At 44.4% G+C, this 18,981-nt stretch overlaps 1 pseudogene; it reads right to left on the bottom strand.

Moving 5' to 3' along the window:
- Window positions 1-409: 409 nt before the first annotated feature.
- On the bottom strand, window positions 410-527 carry LOC126427486 (5S ribosomal RNA; annotated as a pseudogene).
- Between the last annotated feature and the right edge of the window lie 18,454 nt (window positions 528-18,981).

Raw genomic sequence — 18,981 nt, 5'->3', positions numbered from 1 at the left:
AATCGTAGAGGGAGACCAAGAGATGTATACACCAAGCAGATTCAGAAGGATGTAGGTTGCAGTGGGTACTGGGAGATGAGGAAGCTTGCACAGGATAGAGTAGCATGGAGAGCTGCATCAAACCAGCCTCAGGACTGAAGACCACAACAACAACAACAACAACATTCCAATATCTGTCTTCCGCTACTGTTTCTGCCCTCTACAGCTCCCTCTACAGCTATGAAGGCCAATGGTACAGACCGGCCGCCGCGTTATTCTGAGACCACATGCGTCACTGAATACCGATATGGAGGGGCACGTGGTCAGCACACCGCTCTCCCGGCCGTATGTCAGTTTCTGAGACCGGAGCCGCTACTTCTCAGTCAAGCAGCTCCTCAGTTTGCCTCACGAGGGCTGAGTGCACCCCGTTTGCCAACAGCGCTCGGCAGACCAGATGGTCACCCATCCGAGTGCTAGCCCAGTCCGACATCGCTTAACTTCGGTGATCTGGCGGGAACCGGTGTTACCACTGCGGCAAGGCTGTTGGCCTACAGCTACTTCTAGTACCATGAAAGTCATTCCCTGATGGCTTAATAGATGTCCTATCATTCTGTCCCTTCTCCTTGTCAGTGTTTTCCGCATACTCCTTTCTTTTCCGATTCTGGCCGGCCGCGGTGGTCTAGCGGTTCTAGGCGGTCAGTCCGGAACCGCGCGACTGCTACGGTCGCAGGTTCGAATCCTGCCTCGGGCATGGATGTGTGTGATGTCATTAGGTTAGTTAGGTTTAAGTAGTTCTAAGTTCTAGGGGATTGATGACCTCAGATGTTTAGTCCCATAGTGCTCAGAGCCATTTGAACCATTTTTTTCCGATTCTGTGCAGAACCTCCTCATTCCCTACCTTATCAGCCCACATAATTTTCAGCATTCATCTGTAGCACCACCTCTCAAATGCTTCGAATCTCTTTTTTTGCGGTTTTCCCACAGTTCATGTTGCACTCTCTAACAAACCTACCACAACAAAGGTCAAAATTTAATAATGATTGTGGTGTTACTCACGCTGCTAAATACTGCATTTTCGGGCAACAACAAAGTTATTATGTGGCAGGTGTCATTAGAGCACAGTTAATAAAGTCTTTTCATGAAATAATGGACAAACTAGGCACTCATCTTTTCGTGTTTCCCACGCTGGTCTCGTTGTAAAATCATGGCTCAATCGTCGAAAATCTAGGTGCAGATGATTCCAAGCTCGGATGCAAAGAGGCCTAGGTTTTATTCTGCGATATTCAAAAGTTTTATAAATGTGTTTCACAAACCATTCTTGAAGATGACACTTTTGCAGGACAATGGTGATGTAAAAAAGTAATCAGCACTCCGAATTTAAGTTACACTTCTTTTTTCTTACTTTTCTTGCAATATCGCGTAACACACAAAACATCACTTCACAATATAAAACATACTTGAAAACATCTTTCTCACTGGTAATATTCACATTTTATAAGCTGACTACGTTATGCGTCTTTCCAACATGACGTCCAAGACTTGACTTTTTCAGGGTCCGGCTCTCTAACTAACTAATAATCGCTTACGCGTCCAAAAATCAGAGTTACAAGTACGACAAAGATCATAGTGACAAAAGAAAGAATACACATAAGAATAATATCATTGCAACGTAACCATATCGATGTATCAAAGTATCTCTACATTAATGAAATCAAATCTGAATGTTGTCTCAGAAATATGTTAATTACTTTACAGAAACACAGTAGAATATTGCTTTTATCGAGAGGTTGAGTTGAGGTGCCGTAATGGTTACGTAATTCAAGTACCATTACAACTCCCATACAATGCTGTGCTCCAAACGAACATTCTCAGAAATTTCTTCCTCAAATTGAGGCCTATGTTTTATACTAGTAGACTTCTCTTGGCCAGGAATGCCCTTTTTGCCAGTGCTAGTCTGCTTTTGATGCCGTCTTTGCTCCGTCTACCATTGGTTATTTTGCTGCCTAGCCAGTAGAATTGCTTAACTTCATCTACTTCGTGACCATCAATCCTGAAGTTAAGTTCCTCGTTGTTCTCATTTCTGCTGCTTCTCATTACTTTCGTCTTTCTTCGATTTACTCTCAATCCATATTCTGTACTTATTAGACCGTTCATTCTATTCAGCTGATCATGTAGTTCTTCACTTTCACTCAGGATAGCAATCTCATCAGCGAATCATGTCACTGATATCCTTTCACCTTAAATTTTATTTTCACTCTGGAACCTTACTTTTATTTCCAACGTTGCTTCTTTTTAATCGCAGCACTTCATTCTTGGTCGTCCACTCTTATTATTCCCTCTTTACTCTTGTTACCCACCTCTCCCTATAGCTTTCCCCTATTTTGCCCAGAATTTCGAACATCTTGCACTATTTTACATTGTCGAACGCTTTTTCGAGGTCGACAAATCATATGAGCGCGTCTTTATTTTTCTTTAGTTTTGCTTCCATTATCAGCCGCGACTTGAGAATTGCCTCTTTGGTGCCTTTACCTTTCCTGAAGCCAAACTGAGCATCATGTAGCACATCTTTAATTGTGCTGGTAATTCATCGCGTAGAAATCGGTGACACGCACCACCTGGTAATCTGTATGATAAACACTTATGATAAAGAGTATGGCCCTAACTCAGCTTCATGATAGCGCGAACATTTTCGTAACTCCAGGCGTTCGTGTTGTGGTAATTTACTGTGCCACCTTATGTCAATTGTGTCTCGCCTGTAAATGAAATGTTCGCTGTGAACTACGGATTTTCGACAGTTATTGGTTTCCAGACACATCCTTATATATAAAATTCTCGTGTCACAGTGTTAGTTGCCATACTCCTCCGAAATGGCTCGATCGTTTCTGATGAAATTTTACATGTATATTCGGTACGTCTGAGAATCGGTCGTAATCTATTTTTCATACCCCTAAGTGATAAGGGTGGTCAATCCCAAAATATTTTTCTTATTTTTTGGACAGAACTTTTTATTCTTATTTTTTTATGATGTGTCATTACAAAATACACGCAATCCTAAATTTTCACCCTTCTACCACCAACCCCTATTTTTTAATATCAATTTTAGTAATTTAATAATTTTCAACCCCAGTCGATAACTGATCAATTATCACTTGATCAGTTATCCCCGCCAGGTGTCTACCGGTGATAGTCTTTCACTATTTCGATACATGGGTAATTGAAGAGAACGTACCATAAGCAACGATTCGAATATCCCTCTTTGAATAGACGTAACTAGACCGAGAAGTTTAACTAGGTAGCACGCGTCATTCGCCAAAACGACATTTGGGCCTAGCGCACAAGCACCGATTTTTATCGTACAGAAATATATCGTACGATCAAATTCTTTTAGCGGAACAAAGAAGTTCCTATGCTCTCCCTTGTTCTTCTAAAAGAATTTAATCGTACAATATTTTTACGTACGATAAAAATCGATGCGTGTGCGCTTGGCTTTAATGCTGGCGAACACGTTTCGACACGAAATTGCCGCTATGTTTGTGTGCTCATGGGCGAGCTGTGTATCGGCTGCAGTTGTTAAATCCGCGCGATCTACCGTAGAAACGCCAGAACTGACAGTGGCCGTTACTGCCGGATTTCCCCCTAAGCCTTTTCTCACTCCCTGCACAGTTTTCGGCCATTATTATTGTTTGTATCATGAGCTCCAGCGAACAACGGCTATTGTGTTACACGTATACATTATTCTTATATGGCAAAACAACGTTTGCCGGGTCAGCTATAACATATAAAGATTTTCAGAGGCGGAACGAAGGTCGCCGGGTATAGTTAGTCATACTGTAAAATGATCTTAGAATGTCTAAACAAATAACTATTGTATTCAGTAAATCACTTTTATTCTTGATCGATACCACCTTTACAGTTCTTAGACCATCACCCCTCAGTGCAATCAGAAGTCAGCTAGTACCCTCGCACCCCCCCCCCCCTCCCCTCCCCTGCTATCTGCTGCCGCACCCTCCACAACATTACCCCACCAACTTTAGCACCTTACTAAACCGTATATGAACGACTTTTTTTCGGACCACTGTTATTTTTAAAACGATGAAAGATGAGTGATATTTAGTTTGTGTGTGTGTGTGTGTGTGTGTTATAATGAACGACCAAGAAATTCGTGGTGCCTCGCAAATGCTACCCACAACTCCTTCTCACATAAGAAACCTAGGCTGGCCGGTGTGTCCGAGCGGTTCTAGGCGCTTCAGTCTGGAACCGCGCGACCGCTACAGTCGCAGGTTCGAATCCTACCTCGGGCATGGATGTGTGTGATGTCCTTAGGTTAGTTAGGTTTAAGTAGTTTTAAGTTCTAGGGGACTGATGACCTCAGATGTTATGTCGCATAGTGCTCACAAGGGAACCTCCCCATCGCACCCCCCTCAGATTTAGATATAAGTTGGCACAGTGGATAGGCCTTGAAAAACTGAACACAGATCAATCGAGAAAACAGGAAGAAGTTATATGGAACTATGAAAAACAGAAGCAAAATATACAAACTGAGTAGTCCATGCGCAAGATAGGCAACTGCAAGGATAGGGTAACTATAGGAGCTTCGTGGCCCCATAATGCCGGCACGGTAGCTCAGCGTGTTCGGTCAGAGAGCTGGTTGGCCTCTGTAATAAAAAAAACTAGAGTGGAAGGATCAACAAAACGAACTTGACCGGATGTCATGTGACGTCCGCAACGATTAAACACATCGATCAAAGAAAAAAAAAAAAAAAAAAAGAAGAGGGCTGCGTGCTCTCTGTAATAAAAAAAACTGGGTCAAGGAATCAACGATGAACTTGAACGGATGTTTTGTGACGTCCGCCCAGACCAAACGCAACGAACAATATCGAACAAAATGAATTAAAAAAAAAAAAGGTTAGCTTGAGCAGTTGCGGAAAGAGAGGTCCTTGGTTCAAGTCTTCCCTCAATTGAAAACTTTAATTTTTTATTTTCAGACAGTTATTATCTGTCCATCCGTCCGTGACAAACTCTTTATGTTTTCATCACTTTTTTGGGAGTGATTATCACATCCACAAGAAAACCTAAAGGGGCAAGGTAGAAGAATCTTTTTACCCATTCGCCAAGTGTACAAGTTAGGTGGGTCGACAACATATTCCTGCCATGTGACGCACATGCCGTCACCAGTGTCGTATAGAATATATCAGACGTGTTTTCCTGTGGAGGAATCGGTTGACCTATCACCTTCCGATCAAATGTTTTCGGTTCCCATTGGAGAGGCACGTCCTTTCGTCAACTAATCGCACGGTTTTGCGGTGCGGTCGCAAAACACAGACACTAAACTATTACAGTGAACAGAGACGTCAATGAACGAACGGACAGATCATAACTTTGCAAAAATAAAGAAAGTAAACTTTTCACTCGAGGGAAGACTTGAACCAATGACCTCTCGTTCCGCAGCTGCTCACGCTAACCACGGGACCACGGCGCTCCTGAGCTCAGACTATCCTTGATGTTGCCTATCTTTCTCATGGACTACTCAGTTTGTATACTTTGCTTTTTTTTTCATAGTTCCACACAACTTCTTCCTGTTTTCTCGATTGATCTGTGTTCAGTTTTTCAAGGTCTATTCACTGTGCCAACTTACAACTAAATCTGAGGGGGGTGCGCTGGGGAGGTTCCCTTGTAAGATAAGTAGTAGAGGCGGTATTGGCTCGCGTGTTCCTACATTTCTCCTGAATCCAGTATGATCGCCCACGAGATCGGCTTTTACCAGTTTTTTTCCATTTTTTGCTAAATAATTCGTATCAGTACTTTGCAATGGTGACTTAATAAACTGATAGTTTGTTGATACTCGCATACTCGCACCTGCCAGTACCCGCTTTGTTTGGAAGCGGAATTATTACATTAAGAAAGCTAGCTACCCACAGTGAGGGTTCAGACATTCAAACCACGCTTCCCCTGCATTACTCCTCTCCACTGAGGCGCTTACTTGACCTGCACGCTGCAACCCCATTTAAAAGTTGAGATATGTGCACTGTACTTACCGTTCGTAAATGACTTGATTACTAAACTTCATACTTCTCAACGGGCAGAAATTGGACGACTTCAGGCTGTCAATGTTTTGTGTCTAACCACTCTAACAATAATAATAATAATAAAACTGTATACAGCACTATAGTAGCCCTGATGTAGTTACTGCTGTGTCGTGCTGTCATTTAATTCATTTATCAGTTTCGAAGCGAGTAATCAAGCAATTTCTTGACTGATGCAGGTACTACCTACAACTTTCAGAAAACATTTTGTTGAGGTACTTATCATTTGCTGCGTATATGTCTCACTTTTATCATCAGCGATATACGAGACAAAGAATATGATTGTAGTGGTAATGCTACAAACTGAGAAAAAGTAATTACTGACAACTTATGTAATCAATATTAGAGTCTTACAAAATTGTGATAATATAAGGTGTACAACTTTGCTTCCACCGTTTGCCGATAGGTGGCGACAACTGTAAGCAGTGGTCGAAAGTAACAGATCGCAGACGTCAGGCAGTTAGCTTGCACCTCGGTCAACATAACCGCATTCAAACGTTATTCGATTTCTGTCTGCATCATAAAGTTGTTCTCGATTGAAAATGTCAGTTTACGAGCCTAATTAGCGGGAGGTGTTACGGTTTTGTTTCAGTATGAAGAAAACAGCGGCTGAGTCTCATCGAATGCTCTCAAGTACGTACGGTAAGGACGCTGTTACTGAAGGTGTGGTGTCACCGCCAGACACCACACTTGCTAGGTGGTAGCTTTAAATCGGCCGCGGTCCATTAGTACATGTCGGACCCGCGTGTCGCCACTGTCAGTGATCAGACCGAGCGCCACCACACGGCAGGTCGCGAGAGACAGACTAGCACTCGACCCAGTTGTACGGACGACGTAGCTAGCGATGCACACTGACGAAGCCTCGCTCATTTGCAGAGCAGATAGTTACAATAGCCTTCAGCTAAGTTAATGACTACGACCTAGCAAGGCGCCATTAGTTATTTCATGTATCTACAGAGTCTCATTTGTATCGTCAAGAGCGATGTACAACAATGATGGATTAAAGTTAAGTATCACAGCAGCTACGTACTTTTCTTTATAGCATTCATTATGTATCCTGTTTCAGACCTCTCTCTAGCCTACGTGAGATTAACACGTGCCTTTCGGCTACCTCCGGGTGGCGTAGCTGTCTTGTTACGCCACAACAGAAGGAACGTGTCGTGAGTGGTTTCAACGCTTCAAGAACGGTGATTTTAACGTCGTAGACCGGCATAGTAATTGAAGAGAGAATATTTTCGTAGATGCAGAATTGGAGACATTGCTGAGTGAAGACTCACGTCAAACTCAAGATGAATTGGCACAATTAGTGGGAGTGACACAGCAAGCCATTTCAAAACGTCTCAAGGCTGTGGGCATGATTCAGGAAGAAGGAACTTGGGCCCCGTGCGAGCTGAAACCGAGAGACGTTGAACGGCGTTTGTGTGTTTCTGAACAGTTGCTTCAGAGGCAGAAACGGGAGGGATTTCTGCATCGCATTGTGACCGGGGACGAAAAATGGGTTCATTACGATAACCCTAAATGTAAAAAAACATGGGGATATCCAGGCCATACTTCCACGTCGATGGCCAAACCGGATATTCACGGCTCCAAGATCGTGCTCTGCATTTGGTGGGACCAGCTCGGCATCATGCACTATGAGGTGTTGAAACCGAGTGAACCAATCACAGGTGCTCGTTATCGAACGCAGTTAATGCGTTTGAGCAGAACATTGAAAGACAAACGGCCGCAATACAGCGAGGGGCACGATAAAGTGATTTTCCAGCACGACAACGCTCGACCCCACGTTGCAAAGAAGAGGTCAAAACGTACTTGGAAACGTTAAAATGGAAAGTCCTACCCGACCCGCCCTATTATCCAGACATTACTCCCTCTGACTATCACCTGTTCTACATCTGCATCTACATTTATACTCCGCAAGCCACCCAGCGGTGTGTGGCGGAGGGCACTTTACGTGCCACTGTCATTACCTCCCTTTCCTGTTGCACTCGCGTATGGTTCGCGGGAAGAACGACTGCCGGAAAGCCTCCGTGCGCGCTCGAATCTCTCTAATTTTACATTCGTGATCTCCTCCGGAGGTATAAGCAGGGGGAAGCAATATATTCGATACCTCATCCAGAAATGCACCCTCTCGAAACCTTGACAGCAAGCTACACCGCGATGCAGAGCGCTTCTCTTGCAGAGTCTGCCACTCGAGTTTGCTAAACATCTCCGTAACGCTATCACGCTTACCAAATAACCCTGTGACGAAACGCGCCGCTCTTCTTTGGATCTTCTCTATCTCCTCCGTCAACCCGACCTGGTACGGATCCCACACTGATGAGCAATACTCAAGTATAGGTCGAAAGAGTGTTTTGTAAGCCACGTCCTTTGTTGATGGACTACATTTTCTACTGATTCCCCTAATGAATCCCAACCTGGCACCCGCCTTACCAACAATTAATTTTATATGATCTTTCCACTTCAAATCGTTCCGCACGCATACTCCCAAATATTTTACAGAAGTAACTGCTACCAGTGTTTGTTCCGCTATCATACATTCATACAATAAAGGATCCTTCTTTCTATGTATTCGCAATACATTACATTTGTCTATGTTAAGGGTCAGTTGCCACTCCCTGCACCAAGTGCCTATCCGCTGCAGAGCTTCCTGCATTTCGCTGCAATTTTCTAATGCTGCAACTTCTCTGTATATTACAGCATCATCCGCGAAATGCCGCACGGAACTTCCGACACTATCTACTAGGTCATTTATATATATTGTGAAAAGCAATGGTCCCATAACACTCCCCTGTGGCACGCCAGAGGTTACTTTAACGCCTGTAGACGTCTCTCCATTGATAACAGCATGCTGTGTTCTGTTTGCTAAAAACTCTTTAATCCAGCCACACAGCTGGTCTGATATTCCGTAGGCTCTTACTTTGTTTATCAGGCGACAGTGCGGAACTGTATCGAACGCCTTCCGGAAGTCAAGGAAAATGGCATCAAATGGCTCTGAGCACTATGGGACTTAACTTCTGAGGTCGTCAGTCCCCTAGAACGTAGAACTACATAAACCTAACTAACCTAAGGACACCACACACATCCATGCCCGAGGCAGCATTCGAACCTGCGACTGTAGCGGTCGCGCGGTTCCAGACTGTAGCGCCTAGAACCCCTCGGCCACTCCGGCCGGCGAAAATGGCATCAAACTGGGAGCCTGTATCTAATATTTTCTGGGCCTCATGAACAAATAAAGCGAGTTGGGTCTGACACCACCGTTGTTTCCGGAATCCATGTTGATTCCTACAGAGTAGATTCTGGGTTTCCAGAAATGACATGATACGCGAGCAATGCCGCATTGCCTGGCTGACCAACACTTCCGATCTCATGATGAAGTGACAAATTGGATCGATTCGTTGATCGCTTCAGAAGATTAACAACTTTTTCGCGCGGGATTCGTACACTGCCCGAAAGATGGCAGAAAGTAGTGGCCAGCGATGGAGAATACTTTCAACGATACATGTGTAACCAGTTTGTTTCATCAAAGCCTCAAATGTTGGGGGAAAAAACGGCGGAAGCAAAGTTGTACACGTTATAGTAATGATCTTTCGAAAATAATTTAGTTTCGTGACTGAAACAGAATCGTTTAGTTTTTACCCCTCAGAAAATTTCATTTTACCCTTCAGCGGGTAATTACCCGCAAGTTGGGAACCACTGACCTAGTAGGAGCGAAATACCTGTAGACTGGTGGGCGATCCGCTTAGGTGCAGAGTACAGACGGGTTGTTGACCTCTGCCCTCTGTGCGACCTCGAGCATGAGCAGACGCGGTCGATATCGTCCGCGTCTCAAGGTGGCGTGGGCGAGGGGGGGGGGGGGGGGGGGGGGGGGAGGGAGAGGATGGAACCAAACTTGGTATCTGGCGTTCGCCGCTGTCGCAGGATGTTCTCCGATACAGGCCGTCCGGCAAACTCGTGTTATACACGCCTACAGGACACAAGGGGAACGGAGTAAATGAAAGTTTTACATAGGCAGGGAGGAATTAAGAGAGCTTTGGAGAACTTACGATCAAATAAGGTACATCTACGTGATTACTCTGCTGTTCACAATACAGTGCCTGGCAGAGGGTTCAATGAACCACCTTCAAGCTGTCTCTCTACCGTTCCACTCTCGAAGGGCACGCGGGAAATACGAGCACTTAATTTTTTCTGTGCGGGCCCTAATTTCTCTTATTTTATCGTGATGATCATTTCGCCTTACGTAGGTGGGCGCCAACAGAATGTTTTCGCAATCGCAGGAGAAAACTGGTGATTGAAATTTCGTGAGAAGATCCCGTCGCAACGAAAAACGCCTTTGCTTTAATGATTGCCACTCCAATTCACGTATCATGTCTGTGAGATAAGAGTCCAAGGAATAGAAAAGCAACTGGAATCACTCAACAGAGGAAAGTCCACTGGACCTGAGGGGATACCAATTCGATTCTACACAGAGTACGCGAAAGAACTTGCACCCCCCCCCCCCCCTTCTAACAGCCGTGTACCGCAAGTCTCTAGAGGAACAGAAGGTTCCAAATGATTGGAAAAGAGCACAGGTAGTCCCAGTCTTCAAGAAGGGTCGTCGAGCAGATGCGCAAAACTATAGACCTATATCTCTGACATCGATTTGTTGTAGAATTTTAGAACATGTTTTTTGCTCGCGTATCATGTAGTTTCTGGAAAACCAGAATCTATAGGAATCAACAGGGATTCCGGAAACGGCGATCGTGTGAGACCCAACTCGCTTTATTTGTTCATGAGATCCAGAAAATATTATATACAGGCTCCCAGGTAGATGCTATTTTCCTTGACTTCCGGGAGGCGTTCGATACAGTTCCGCACTGTCGCCTGATGAACAAAGTAAGAGCCTACAGAATATCAGACCAGCTGTGTGGCTGGATTGAAGAGTTTTTAGCAAACAGAACACAGCATGTTGTTATCAATGGAGAGACGTCTACAGACGTTAAAGTAACCTCTGGCGTCCCAGGGGAGTGTTATGGGACCATTGCTTTTCATAATATATATAAATGACCTAGTAGATACTGTCGGAAGTTCCGTGCGGCTTTTCGCTGTAGTATACAGAGAAGTTGCAGCATTAGAAAATTGTAGCGAAATGCAGGAAGATCTGCAGCGGATAGGCACTTGGTGCAAGGAGTGGTAAGTGACCCTTAACATAGACAAATGTAATGTATTGCGAATACATAGAAAGAAGGATCCTTTATTGTATGGTTATATGACAGCGGAACAAACACTAGTAGCAGTTACTTCTGTAAAATATCTGGGAGTATGCGTACGGAATGATTTGAAGTGGAATGACCATATAAAATTAATTGTTGGTTAAGCGGGTGCCAGGTCGAGATTCATTGGGAGAGTCCTTAGAAAATGTACTCCATCAACAAAGGAGGTGGCTTACACAACACTCGTTCGACCTGTACTTGAGTATTGCTCATCAGTGTGGGATCCGTACGTGATCGGGTTGACGGAGGAGATAGAGAAGATCCAAAGAAGAGCGGCGCGTTTCGTCACAGGGTTATTTGGTAACCGTGATAGCGTTACGGAGATGTTTAGCAAACTCAAGTGGCAGACTCTGCAAGAGAGGCGCTCTGCATCGCGGTGTAGCTTGCTGTCCAGGTTTCGAGAGGGTGCGTTTCTGGATGAGGTATCGAATATATTGCTTACCCCTACTTATACCTCCCGAGGAGATCAGGAATGTGAATTTACAGAGATTTGAGCGCGCACGGAGGCTTTCCGGCAGTAGTTCGTCCCGCGAACCATACGCGACTGGAACAGAAAAGGGAGGTGATGACAGTGGCACGTAAAGTGCCCTCCGCCACACACCGTTGGGTGGCTTGTGGAGTATAACTGTAGATGTAGATGTATCTCCCCTACTTCGCGATAAAACAAAACGAGCTGCCCTTCTTTGTACTTTTTCTGATGTCATCCGTCAGTCCCACCTGATGCGGATCCCACACCGCACAGCAGTACTCCAGAATAGGGCGGACAAGCGTGGTGTTAAGCCGTCTCTTTAGTACACCTGTTGCATCTTCTATGTGTTCTGCCAATGAATCGCAGTCTTTGGTTTGCTCTACCCACAATATTATCTATGTGATCGTTCCAGGTTAGGTTATTTGTAATTGTAATCCATAAGTATTTAGTTGAATTTACAGCCTTAAAATTTGGGTGACTTATCGTGTAATCAAAATTTTGCTGATTTCTTTTAGTACTCATGTGAACGACTTCACACTTTTCTTTATTCAGGGTCAATTGGCACCTTTCGCACCATACAGATATCTTATCTACATCATTTTGCAATTCGTTTTGATCATCTGATGACTTTACAAGAAATGACAGCATCAACTGCAAACAGTCTAAGACAGCTACTCAGATTGTCTCCTATGTCGTTAAAATACACTCCTGGAAATTGAAATAAGAACACCGTCAATTCATTGTCCCAGGAAGGGGAAACTTTATTGACACATTCCTGGGGTCAGATACATCACATGATCACACTGACAGAACCACAGGCACATAGACACAGGCAACAGAGCATGCACAATGTCGGCACTAGTACAGTGTATATCCACCTTTCGCAGCAATGCAGGCTGCTATTCTCCCATGGAGACGATCGTAGAGATGCTGGATGTAGTCCTGTGGAACGGCTTGCCATGCCATTTCCACCTGGCGCCTCAGTTGGACCAGCGTTCGTGCTGGACGTGCAGACCGCGTGAGACGACGCTTCATCCAGTCCCAAACATGCTCAATGGGGGACAGATCCGGAGATCTTGCTGGCCAGGGTAGTTGACTTACACCTTCTAGAGCACGTTGGGTGGCACGGGATACATGCGGACGTGCATTGTCCTGTTGGAACAGCAAGTTCCCTTGGCGGTCTAGGAATGGTAGAACGATGGGTTCGATGACGGTTTGGATGTACCGTGCACTATTCAGTGTCCCCTCGACGATCACCAGTGGTGTACGGCCAGTGTAGGAGATCGCTCCCCACACCATGATGCCGGGTGTTGGCCCTGTGTGCCTCGGTCGTATGCAGTCCTGATTGTGGCGCTCACCTGCACGGCACCAAACACGCATACGACCATCATTGGCACCAAGGCAGAAGCGACTCTCATCGCTGAAGACGACACGTCTCCATTCGTCCCTCCATTCACACCTGTCGCGACACCACTGGAGGCGGGCTGCACGATGTTGGGGCGTGAGCGGAAGACGGCCTAACGGTGTGCGGGACCGTAGCCCAGCTTCATGGAGACGGTTGCGAATGGTCCTCGCCGATACCCCAGGAGCAATAGTGTCCCTAATTTGCTGGGAAGTGGCGGTGCGGTCCCCTACGGCACTGCGTAGGATCCTACGGTCTTGGCGTGCATCCGTGCGTCGCTGCGGTCCGGTCCCAGGTCGACGGGCACGTGCACCTTCCGCCGACCACTGGCGACAACATCGATGTACTGTGGAGACCTCACGCCCCACGTGTTGAGCAATTCGGCGGTACGTCCACCTGGCCTCCCGCATGCCCACTATACGCCCTCGCTCAAAGTCCGTCAACTGCACATACGGTTCACGTCCACGCTGTCGCGGCATGCTACCAGTGTTAAAGACTGCGATGGAGCTCCGTATGCCACGGCAAACTGGCTGACACTGACGGCGGCGGTGCACAAATGCTGCACAGCTAGCGCCATTCGACGGCCAACACCGCGGTTCCTGGTGTGTCCGCTGTGCCGTGCGTGTGATCATTGCTTGTACAGCCCTCTCGCAGTGTCCGGAGCAAGTATGGTGGGTCTGACACACCGGTGTCAATGTGTTCTTTTTTCCATTTCCAGGAGTGTAGATCAGGAACAATAGAGGGCCTATAACACTTGCTTGGGGTACACCGGATATTACTTCTGTTTTACTCGATGACTTTTGCGTCTATTACTACGAACTGTGACCTTTCTGACAGGAAATCATGAATCCAGTCGCACAACTGAGGCGATACTCCGTAGGCACGCAGTTTGGTTAGAAGACGCTTGTGAGGAACGGTGTCGAAAGCCTTCTGGAAGTCTAGAAATATGGAATCAATTTGACATCCCCTGTCGATAGCACTTACTACTTCATGTGTATAAAGAGCTAGTTGTTGTTCACAGGAACGATATTTTCTGAAACCGTGCTGACTATGTGTCAATAAATCGTTTTCTTCGAGGTACTTCATAATGTTCGAATACAGTATGTTCCAAAACCCTACTGTAAATAGACGTTAGTGATATAGGCCTGTAATTCAGCGGATTACTCCTACTTCCCTTTTTGGGTATTGCTGTGACTTGAGAAATTTTCCATTCTTTACGTACGGATCTTTCTGTCAGCGAATGGTTGTATATGATTGTTAATTATGGATGATAACGCACGGCCCCACCGAGCTGCCATCGTGGAGGAGTACCTTGAAACAGAAGATATCAGGCGAATGGAGTGGCCTGCCTGTTCTCGAGACCTAAACCCCATCGAGCACGTCTGGGATGCTCTCGGTCGACGTATCGCTGCACGCCTTCAAACCCCTACGACACTTCAGGAGCTCCAACAGGTGCGAGAATGGGAGGCTATACCCCAGCAGCTGCCCGACAACCTGATCCAGAGTATGCCAACCCGTTGTGCGGCCTGTGTACGTGTGCACGGTGACCATATCCCATATTGATGTCGGGCTACATGCACAGGAAACAGTGGCGTTTTGTTGCACATGCGTTTCGGGACGGTTTTCTCAACTTTTCAACAATACGGTGGACTTGCAGATCTGTGTCGTGTGTGTTCCCTATGTGCCTATGCTACGAGGGCAGTTCAATAAGTAATGCAACACATTTTTTTTCTGAAACAGGGGTTGTTTTATTCAGCATTGAAATACACCAGGGTATTCCCCAATCTTTTAGCTACACAACACTATTTTTCAACGTAATCTCCATTCAATGCTACGGCCTTACGCCACCTTGAAATGAGGGCCTGTATGCCTGCACGGTACCATTCCACTGGTCGATGTCGGAGCCAACGTCGTACTGCATCAATAACTTCATCATCCGCGTAGTGCCTCCCACGGATTGCGTCCTTCATTGGGCCAAACATATGGAAATCCGACGGTGCGAGATCGGGGCTGTAGGATGCATGAGGAAGAACAGTCCACTGAAGTTTTGTGAGCTCCTCTCGGGTGCGAAGACTTGTGTGAGGTCTTGCGTTGTCATGAAGAAGGAGAAGTTCGTTCAGATTTTTGTGCCTACGAACACGCTGAAGTCGTTTCTTCAATTTCTGAAGAGTAGCACAATACACTTCAGAGTTGATCGTTTGACCATGGGGAAGGACATCGAACAGAATAACCCCTTCAGCGTCCCAGAAGACTGTAACCATGACTTTACCGGCTGAGGGTATGGCTTTAAACTTTTTCTCGGTAGGGGAGTGGGTGTGGCGCCACTCCATTGATTGCCGTTTTGTTTCAGGTTCGAAGTGATGAACCCATGTTTCATCGCCTGTAACACAATCTTTGACAAGAAATTGTCACCCTCAGCCACATGACGAGCAAGCAATTCCGCACAATTGGTTCTCCTTTGCTCTTTATGGTGTTCGGTTAGACAATGAGGGACCCAGCGGGAACAAACCTTTGAATATCCCAACTGGTGAACAATTGTGACAGCACTACTAACAGAGATGTCAAGTTGAGCACTGAGTTGTTTGATGGTGATCCGTCGATCATCTCGAACGAGTGTGTTCGCACGCTCCGCCATTGCAGGAGTCACAGCTGTGCACGGCCGGCCCGCACGCGGGAGATCAGACAGTCTTGCTTGACCTTGCGGCGATGATGACACACGCTTTGCCCAACGACTCACCGTGCTTTTGTCCACTGCCAGATCACCGTAGACATTCTGCAAGCGCCTATGAATATCTGAGATTCCCTGGTTTTCCGCAAAAAGAAACTCGATCACTGCCCGTTGTTTGCAACGCACATCCGTTACAGACGCCATTTTAACAGCTCCGTACAGCGCTGCCACCTGTCGGAAGTCAATGAAACTATACGAGACGAAGCGGGAATGTTTGAAAATATTCCACAAGAAATTTCCGGTTTTTTCAACCAAAATTGGCCGAGAAAAAAAATGTGTTGCATTACTTATTGAACTGCCCTCGTATTAGCGCCAGTTTTCTGTAGTGCCACGTTGTGTGGCACCACATTCTGCAGTTATCCTTAATTGATGAGCAGGAGTGTAGATTACGTACTCTGCAACCACTTGTACAATTATTCAGCTTCCAGCATTATCGTAGATAAAGACGAGATTTAAGTGTCTCGAGCAAAATTTAATTATAAGATCTATAAGGTCACCTGAGGTACAGGACTTCCCTCCCCATTACGTACAACGCTGGGGTGCTATTCCAGCGCTGGAGAGCCCCAGCAGTAGTGACGATTTAGGGGGAAATGGATTTGGAGTTTGCGTTGGAGAGGGCATTGGACTTGAGTAATCTGTGCAGCACTGTTGACCATAGTGCTGCGCTGATAAAGTGGTCGGCTTTCCTGCATAGTAAACATGAAGACCTGGGTTCGAGGCCCGGTCGTAGCACAAATTCATTTATTCAGCTGCCATCATTATCAACTATACAACATGAGAGCCTTTATATCTTATTCAGTCGGCGAACAGAGTAAAGGTATAATGAATGTCTACATGCTTCTGTACATATCGTAACCTCTATTTACCTTATTCCTATTATCCTTGCGCAGGGTTATGCCACGATGGCAACACAGGTGTTACGAATCCTTCTTCAAATGACGCTTCTCTAAATCTAACCAACAGTGTTTCGAAAGAACAAGTCGCCGAAGTACCCCAAGCACCTCTGGTGCACTTTGGTATATGATCCTGGCAGTACGTCTCTGGATTCTTCCCATGTCTACTCTATCGGCCTACTCGATACTAAGGAGTCCACACACGGGAGCAGTGCTCTAGAATTGGTCGCACCATTGTCTTTCGTGCGGTTTTCTCTACACATGCAACACACTTTCCCAACAAACCTAACAAGCCAACCTTCCGAATTTTGTTACTACTTAAAGGATTTCACATTAGTTTCCTAAAGCAGTACGAGGCAATTATCAAAATACCTTGAATAAATCGCATTTTAGAATTATAACTTTCCCGAACGCTGTTAAGTTGAGTAAGTTTGTGATGTACTGAGCGAATTCGTCGCTACCTCGGAGTGTAGCATAATACGATTGAAATCACAAAATCTCACTACTAACATATTTCCTTTTCCCACTTTATTTAAATTCCGCATTTGTTATGAAATGGAAATGTTAATCAAGAAATATGGAACCAAAAATTTTAATAAATCAATTAATATCCATAAATTATTGTTGTACAAATTAATGTGTATAATTTTATTGTACTATTTTCTTTCTTCATCTTACTGAACTTCCCCTCTAATTGATTCCTTGTATGTAATTAATCACTGTGTATGTGTATTAATGCTATAGCACCATTTTAGTTATTTTAAATGCTGGATGTGTGAAATAAATGAATAAGTAAATAAAAAATCACTCCTTTTTCATTTTTAGCATGAGTACTCACAGTGGTGCAAAACATCAAATACAAAATAAAATACTATGTCATTTCTAAAGCTTAAACAATATTATTCATGTAACTTAAGTTTTTACATTAAAAAAGAATTTCGCATTAATGTATCAAATTTAAATTTATTTTATACTACATGTAATCAAACATAAAAATACTACTTTTTATAAAAAATTATGATTCAGTATTTGTTAATTAACATTTTCACTTGTTAATAATAATGGAATTCAAAAAGAGTAAAACAATAATTCCCAGCAGCGAGATTCAAATAATCAATTTTACGATTTCAATTGCATTAAGCTACACGCCTTTTTTTCAGTAATTCTTTGGTATTTATTTACATTTTAATATTTTTTTAATATAATTATAAAAGCGGTAAGACTTATTAAAGACTCAATTTTCAGAGAAAACACAAAAACTCTGACAAATCTTTGGTAAGATTATTCACGTTATATACATCACTTAAATTATGAAGTAGCTGAGGATACACTCAGTAACAAGGAAGAACGGAAGTAGAAATAAAAACTGGTATCACTCACAGTATGACACAACAGCACCACGAAATTAAATTTCTAAAATTAATGTGGATTATACTTTCCGATCTTTGACACGTCTTTGTAGCTTTGCTAAAGTGCTTATTTTCTAACAAGTCTATCAAAAACTTAATTTTGTTTGTACTTCTTCCGAGTTAGAAACACGGTGAGCTACCGACGAACTCCTTAAGACATTACATATGTTGACTTCTTGGTAGCGCTTGGAATTGCTCTAATTTTCAAACGCGATTTTTTCGAGTTATTTTGGTAATCGTATCGCATTCCTTCAGAAAATTCGTGTCCAGAAGATGACCTTAAAGCCAAGTCAGTACGAAGAAAATCAGAGAGTGTAACTCTGTAAAGTCCCCTTGTAAGTCTTCCACTGATCGTCCCTAATACTGATTTCAGTTCTTAGGATTACAGCTAAATACTTATAAAATATCACATGCCCAAGATGTTCGTCGTTATTCTCGTAATCAGACACTAGCGGTTTCTTTCTCCTTGTTATGCGTATGTAGGGTAGCTCCAGATTTCAAGAGAGATGTCATTCGCTAAACTAACTATATTTTCTAACACTCGGCCACCTTCTTTGTATACAACAGGATGATTAGCTATCTGGTAATTCACTTGCGCGTTTCGAGAACGCTACAGATCCATTTCTCAAAAATAGTAACAAGTTTTACTAAAGTTTTTTGGCTTTGTTTGACACCAATCATACAATGAAGGCTTTCACGACCGGATGGTACTGTTGTTGATAATTCTTCCGGGTTATGTGGCCGTGGTCCATGGAATTCTTCTATTCCT

The sequence above is a fragment of the Schistocerca serialis genome, chromosome 11, assembly GCF_023864345.2.
Source record: "Schistocerca serialis cubense isolate TAMUIC-IGC-003099 chromosome 11, iqSchSeri2.2, whole genome shotgun sequence".
Classification (NCBI taxonomy): domain Eukaryota; kingdom Metazoa; phylum Arthropoda; class Insecta; order Orthoptera; family Acrididae; genus Schistocerca; species Schistocerca serialis.
Note: the sequence above shows the minus strand (reverse complement) of the source record. Positions and strands in the feature narration are given on the sequence as shown.